The sequence below is a fragment of the Coffea eugenioides genome, chromosome 3, assembly GCF_003713205.1.
Source record: "Coffea eugenioides isolate CCC68of chromosome 3, Ceug_1.0, whole genome shotgun sequence".
NCBI lineage: Eukaryota > Viridiplantae > Streptophyta > Magnoliopsida > Gentianales > Rubiaceae > Coffea > Coffea eugenioides.
In genome coordinates this window covers 32,333,093-32,340,883 of record NC_040037.1, presented here as the reverse complement: position 1 = coordinate 32,340,883, position 7,791 = coordinate 32,333,093, and the positions used below count along the sequence as shown (strand labels likewise).

Below are 7,791 nucleotides of genomic sequence, written 5' to 3'. Positions count from 1 at the left end.
CTCTTTTTATTTTTTTTTGAAAATCATTTTTGGTTTTTGGGGATTTTCTCACTGTGTTAATTGCTAACCAACTATTGCAGATGGATAGGAGCTCCGATCATGAAAGCGTGTTTCGTGAAATGGAGAAGAATAAGATTTGTTCATCTAATTGTTTTCTGTATGAGTGGTACGCTTTGTTTTTGGAGGCGAAAGGGAAGTTAATTGATGCATATTTTATCTATCATCTGGCAATTTCAAGGTTTGTTTTTTCAATCTGTTTCATCAAATTTAGTTTATGACTTTTGTGCTCAGATTCATTTAATGTTCGAAGTCTCAAATAAAGTTTTGATTTTCATACCTATGATAGGAATGCTGAGCCAATAGGGAGGTTGAAGAAGGCACAAGTTCTATTTCTTGGGAGAGCGTCCGATATAGTAACGATTGGTTCAGTCCAAAACGTAGTAACTTTCTTTGGTTTAAGAAATTTTGATGAATGGTGGCAATGATTAATTAGCTCATAATGATTTATACATATATGTCCGGGCTCAACTGGCCGTTGGTTTTTAGTTGCACATTTGCATTGAATCTTTTGTTCTTTTTCAATTTCTGTCATTACTGTTGGTGGAAATCTTGGGTTATGCAGTTAATATCGTGTAAGTAAACTGGAAACTCACTGGAGTTTGCCTTTACTTTTTTTTTTAAGATAACACTTAATATTCTTGCTTTTCCAAGTGTGGTTTAAGGTATTGAAGTCAAAATTTTGGCCAGAAAGAATGGAAAATATGAAACTCATATACTGATAAAGATGGAAACCTCGTTGATTAGTCGTAATTGCACAAGAAAAGATTCTAAATGCCGAAACTTGCACCATCTTATGAGCTTACCACTCTTCTTATATTCTTCTTCACTTATGATATGGAGTCAGGAGGTATAAGACATATGCTGGTTTTGATTTGTAAAAGATACAGTATACACCGACATGCTACAACCAATTTTGAGAAGAAATTGCAATTGTTTTACACCAGTTATAGGTTTTCCTGTTATCAGCATTTTGACCTCCATTGGAAATTTCTATTTGACAGAATTCACTACTTCCTGCACCCATACCTGTTATTTTCCATATATGTAACTTTCGAGAGTGATTAAAGAGGCCTGATCTTGAAAAGGAATTGATTTCTTGTTTAATTCATGGTTCAAGAGCAATAGGTGACTAAAAGTTGGAGAACACAATTGCCTGTCATGAATGCCACTAAGCCAGTCTATGGTGCTTGTCTCTGAATAAGTTTTTGTAGACTCTTGCTATTATTGATTCCATTCTGTTGACAGATACCTTGAAATGCACTTTATGTACCCGAGGCTGAACATATGATTGGCCAATGGTTAACAAATTTGCCCTTATGTGGTGTTAGTTTCACATTCTCTTCTGTACATAGTCATTGTTCATATTTAGCAAAATCCTGGTGTATCATAGATTTGGATTTTGCAGAAGTGAAGTTCCATTTCTTGTTCTTCAAGTCTGGAAACAATCTTTCTGCGCTTTCAAGATCGATACACCAGGAAGTTTTGGCTTGGGGGAAGGACTGCAAGTACTCTCCCAAGCTTTTCTGATGCATTAGTATGTGGATACAAAGACAGCCCCTAGTCCTTGATTTAGGTGTAAGATTTTTACTAGAAAAGATATAATGTCTAAACTGAGTAGGAGGGTGGGTTGCGGTTGCAGAAGCATGATAAGTTAATACGATCACCCATTTACTTTTTGAATGATGAAGCGTTTAAAAAGTATGGGTTGTGTGAAGAGGAACACATGAATAGCTAGTGTTCAACGTAATCAAGCCTTAGTTAGGTACAGAAAAATGGAAGGAAAGAAATTCTCTTGGATAAAGGCAATATAATTCAATTTGCTATAGTTATACTATGGTTACTCTGGGTCTTCAATGGTTACTTCTTCTGTATTTCATCCTTAATTACAGCCCTATCCTCTTGTTTGTGACATTAAGATATTTAATCACTGTGTTTTTCTTTTTTCTTTTTTACATAGGTGGATGTTCTTCTAGAGAATGGTGGGACTTAAATCAACCCATGGTTGGTCTCAACTACTAAAAAGCTATTGCAGGAGATGAATGATCCGATCTTGAAATACGAAGTAAGGCTAATTACACCTCAAAATGCAACCAAATGTTTAAGCTCCAAAACTCCCTAAATTCTCAAGGCATCAAGTCTTTTCTGTTTCACAGGGTTATTATGCAAGCAACAAACCCTATAAGGGAAAAGTTGCATTATCTACTTTGCAGAAATCTGCTCGGAATAAGACTGTTGAGCTAGGTGAAGTACATAATGTTCATATTCTTGTCAGTTAACTTTGTTGTGTTTATGTAGCCATCTTTCGATTTTTGACATAAGACTGTTGAGATAAGTGAAGCGCATCTTGTCATTCTTTTGACATTTTTTTTTTGACATCTAGCTTACACGGTATGCATAGAAAAACAGCTATACTGTTACTGGTTAATGTGTCAATAGATCTTGCCTGTTATTGCTCTTCAGTTGATTAGTACTTTTTTGGTGTATTGCTCTTTCTCTTGCTGTTTGTGTATGTGAATCCTGTAAGAAATGAGTTCAGAGCTAGTCACATGAAACGGTGCTATGAAGAACTTCAATCTGCATATCTTCAGATATTTTGCTATGCTCCAATTAATGACAGTAAACTTGGAATAGTTTTGGATGTAGCAGTGCTTGTTGTTTTTTTCTCGGTATTCAAGAATGTAGCCTTCGACATTTTAGGCCATATGAGTCTCATACCCAGCTTGGGGACAAGGAAGGCAATGTTACCTCCTACACATAATCCGGCAGTGAAAATTGATGAGAAAAAGAAAGCAGTATTTAGTGTGTCTGTCATCATTAAGTTGGGAACAGAATGTTAATAGTAAATTCCCTTACTGATAGTCATAGACATAGATGATATAAAACAAACTCCTTGGAGTGCTCAAGTTTACAGAATTCCTTGTCACGTCAATATACAGTATCTCAGCTTAGCATGAAAGTCACATCAGAGTCCAGTCTTTTACTAAATGTGATTCTTTTTTATGCTTGAAACATTAACCAATATTTCACATCCCCCTGAATTTCATTTTTGTTGTGGATTGCTGATATTTAAACGTGGGTACAGCTACCAGATCAAAGGTTGTGCAGGTCAGGGAGGTTTCGCTCAAGTATTTAAAAGCACATGTAGATTGTAATCCTGATGATGTTGTAGCACTTAAGGTAAGTAAGACTTTGCGTGGCATGAGAGTTCTGCTTAAGTCAGATCTTGCTGGGTAATGCTATGACTTTATGAAACTTTATAAAAGATTCAGAAGCGAGCTTTCCCTTGGGAGTTCTATATGTACCGTCTGCTCGATATGCGCATTCCAGAATCAGAAGTATGCCATTCTTGTTAGTATTAAATATTGACCGCATGAATTTCCATAGAATGTGTGGCCTTATTTCAAGATTTTTATTTTTTATTTGGGTGAAACAGAGGATGAACTTTGGCTTTGCCCACCAAGTACATCTCTACTCTGACTACAGCATACTTGTGTCTGACTACTTAGCTCATGGGACTCTTCAGGTTGCTATAGATTGATTTGTGCATATTCCAAATTATACTGTGACAGCCTGGATATTGCTTCACTGCTTTGAATGCAATACAGGATGCCATAAACTCTAATCTTGTAACTAATGTGGCCATGGAAGAAGAGTTGTCTATTTATTACACAATATAGATGCTGCGGTCCTACAGATCTTGGAAACTCTGCATGATGCTGCCGTTATCCATGGTGATTTTAAACCTGACAATTTGACGATTCGATATGCCAGGTAATTATGTTGTGCTATGTCATCTTTCACTGACAACAGGACCTGCTTGTGTTTTCTTCTGTTGTATTTTCATTTATCAACTTTTTAACTTATAAAAGTATTTCTAATGTTGGTAATTTTTTTTGAAACATTTTTTGGCCTGGTAAACTTGAAAGAAATTGTATGAAGAGCAATAGCTTATCCAGGATACAGTTGAAACTTGAAACTTTGCATATTGAAAGACTGATGATGCATTTTAGATTAAGTTTGGCTAATGGCTTGGAGATGTATGCACAAAAATTTGTAGTGATTCACAAGGATTTTAACTATTAGGCGATTTAAGCATCTTTGATGATCTAGTTTTGCTGTTCTAGTGGATGGACAACTAAGAGCGATTAAACTCAGATAAGAATCTAGTATTGAAAGAGACAGCATTTTTTTGGAGGACAAGCAAAATCACATTGAATTTATCTGGAAAGTACACAAGCATGTGCTCATCAGCAGTGGAGAAGGGGATTAAAGATGCAGAAAAAAATAAATTCATGTTCGTGAAATTGGATTACTCCTTGTGGTGCAAGTTTTCTGGCTTCATGAATTAATAATTCATTGTTCAGGTTTTGGTCTTATGCTGGGATATTTCTTTGTGTCAGTTTTTTGGGTGGTTGGAGAACTAAATTTACTCTAGAAGGTTACAGGAGGTCATTCATCGAAGAATGCACCCATGCTTGTTAATACACATGGAACTATGCATGCTACAAATACTTGTATGCTTGTTTTCTTAACGATTCTGGCAAAGGGCTTACAATGAATTTTGGCTCTTCAGAGATGGTTGCGCAAAAAGTTTGGATAATTGGCTTTACTTTTGGTGTTGGAATGTTATTTAGACTCTTAAGCGCTCCACTAAATGGCTTCCGCTCTGAAACTACTCTTTATATCAAGTCATATCTCCTAACAAGTTTAGAAAATTCTAATCTTTAATTTAAATTGATGATTTTTTCCTTTTTGTGGAAATGATCTAGTGGAAGATAAGGATAGCTTCTATGAATGCAGTGGTCCATGGAAGGAACAGGTAAATTCTGGATTACCTAAAATCGATTAAAATTGCAATATTGCTGGATTATTCGAGTTTTGATTCTGCAGGGACTCTGCCGTGTTGACTGGGGTAGGGGTATAGATCTGCGTCTACTTCCTGAAGACGCAAAATTGGTGGGAGATTGTCGAACTTCTGGCTTTCGTTGCATAGAAATGCGAGAGAATAAGCCATGGACTTTTCAGGCAAGCCTAATTCTTAAGAAACTAGCAAAAGCCAGCTGATTAGTTTAAGACATACTGCAGACTGATTTCTCATTTGGACTGGGAACCAGGTGGATACCTATGGCCTTTGTGTAATTGTTCATATGATTCTTCACAAGTCATATATGGAAATTGAAAAAAGACCATCACCAGATGGGAGCTATGTCTATAAACCTAAAACACACTTAAGAGGTATATCATTGTTCTTCATTTCCACATGAGCACCAAATGGAGTATTGCACGTTATGCCAGACAGTGACATCTCCGTGAAAAAATAACAAACAAGTGTGTAGAATTTTATGTTCCATTTTTTGGCTCTTTTCAGATATATGCAAGTTGAACTATGGAAAAACTTGTTTATGAAGTTGCTTAATACAAGTCCCACTGAAGATCACCAGAGCCTGTTGAGGAATTTAAGGCATTCATTCCAGGATTACATGTGCTCAAATCCTCAGCTAATAAAAAAGCTTAAGCAGTTATTGGTGAAGCAAAAGAATTCCTTGTGTTCAGCTTAGCAGAGTAGATGATTCCAACAAATGTTAAATTGGTCATCTACAATTTAATGTCAACTGTGCAACTCAAAATATTTTGAAATACTGGTAAGTGCCTTTGACTTACAGATACATTTTGTAAATAAAGAAGGTTCTATTAACAAATTAACATCTCATATTCTTTGATGTCCTTTATTCTTGAACAGTGCAGTGCACAGACCGCTGGAGTACACTATCATTGAACTATGATGAACGAGTACTCTTTGAAGAAACTGGTCATTCATGATTTCACCCAATGAATGAAGTACACATTAGGCGTAAATGCTTCTGACGGAATGCTGCTTCATCATAGAGCAGATTATAGGCCTTCTGGCGAATTTTTATTCATTCCAATATTCCGGAACTCATGAAGTCAGCAATCTTAGTTGTGTGTCATGAGTATGTGGAGCCGTGGAGGTAATTGTCAAATTAATCCAGTTTGTAGTTGAAAGATTTCCGCTGTTATATCAATAAATTATTTTAAATAATATTTCGCTTGCATAGGCTAATTATTCTAAATAATATTGCATTTGTATCATATACATATTTTTCAATCTACTTTTTTATATTTTCAATCATCTTTTATTTCACATACATTACATTATAAAAAATGTTATAGTAATTATTTTAAATAATATTTCAAATAATATTCTGTCCAAACATACTCATTATTCTTTGAGCTGACATGTGCACTCTGCTGGTCCACCTTGGATTACATACCATGACACGGGAAAGTAGTTAACTAGGGTTGGGATGCTCCACAGAAAAGTAGTTAACTAGGGTTGGGATGCTGGACCATCCCAGGTTGACCAATAATTGGAGTGGCAAAATAGTCCAAAATCCAACAATCCGCTCAACCCACCCATTAATTTAAAAGGATGTGTTGGGTCAATTGGGTTGTGAGTTTTATTGGGTTGGGTAAGAACAACCCAACTTATTCATTGGGTGGGTTGGATTTTTTATTTGGATACCCAATACCTAACTTGTTTAAAAGTAATTGAAAATAATAAATATAAAATTTAATACATATATGCCCAACTATTTACATTTGGACATGTGTTAATAATTCATTAATTAATTTGTATTCAAAATTCTCATATATATATATTTCATCAATTTTTAAATTTTTATTTAAAAGAAAAAAGAAATTTGAAATAAAAACTCTTGCTTATTTTACTTTTATAACAGTAGTTAAACTTGTTCAACTTCTATAATAATTTATTATGCCTTGTAAGAATATCTTGTTTTCCTCCCCTTTTTTTTTGTGGTAAAAATGTCAGAATAGTTCATGAATCCTCCTCTCATTTATTTCTTAAAAAGTTTGGGATTTTCCTTAATAATTTTTTGGGGACCAATACCAGTACTTTTTACAAGCACATAATATTTTTTGCTTTATATTAGAGCTGTGGTAATTCTAAAAGATTAATATGACCAATCAAGTATGATCCTAGATGATTCTAATTAATTAGGTGATGAATTATCTAACTGTATCAAATCAATAAAAAAATACCTTCTAATATATATTACATGTATATAGATCATGATATTAACTTCGAATCAATATAGCTGACTTGCAAATTCTATTTTGTATTGATTAATTATGGCAACTTGGGCATGGCTAGTTCTACGATTTCATTTTGCTTGAAGCAAATACTTCCAATCTTCAACTTCATGAGAAGCTTACAATCAACAAGACAATTAATTTTCCCTCTTAATTAGCGAGTCCAAGAACCAAAATGTAGTAATGTCTCTAGTCATTTAATGGAAGAAAGCAATTTGCATATTATCCCCAGAATGTAGTTCTGATGCGTGGACATTTCACAACAGTTTGCAAAATTTCTAGAGTCATGAATCGTAAAATTTTTGAGAATATAAGGACTAAAGTACACACTTATTTTCTACAATTTCAAAATTATTATACAAGTAATTATATGTCTCTTACTTACATTTTCAAGTATAATATAATCTAGCATTCAATAATTTAAATACATAGAATGTTACAATTTACGATAAAACAGATATGAATAGTAAAAGTGTTAATAAGTTGTGACAAAAATAAGTTTCAATCAATTAGTAGTATTAAAAAAGTAAACAATTTTTTTAGCTAATCTATTTAAATGTATAATTTATTATCTAAAATTCACAATACAAGCAATAT

The 7,791-nt window shown here is 34.1% G+C and overlaps 1 pseudogene; it reads left to right on the top strand.

Annotated features, from left to right (window-relative positions):
- Positions 1 to 80: 80 nt before the first annotated feature.
- LOC113767053 lies at positions 81 to 6,061 on the top strand (annotated as a pseudogene).
- The last annotated feature ends 1,730 nt before the right edge of the window (positions 6,062 to 7,791 follow it).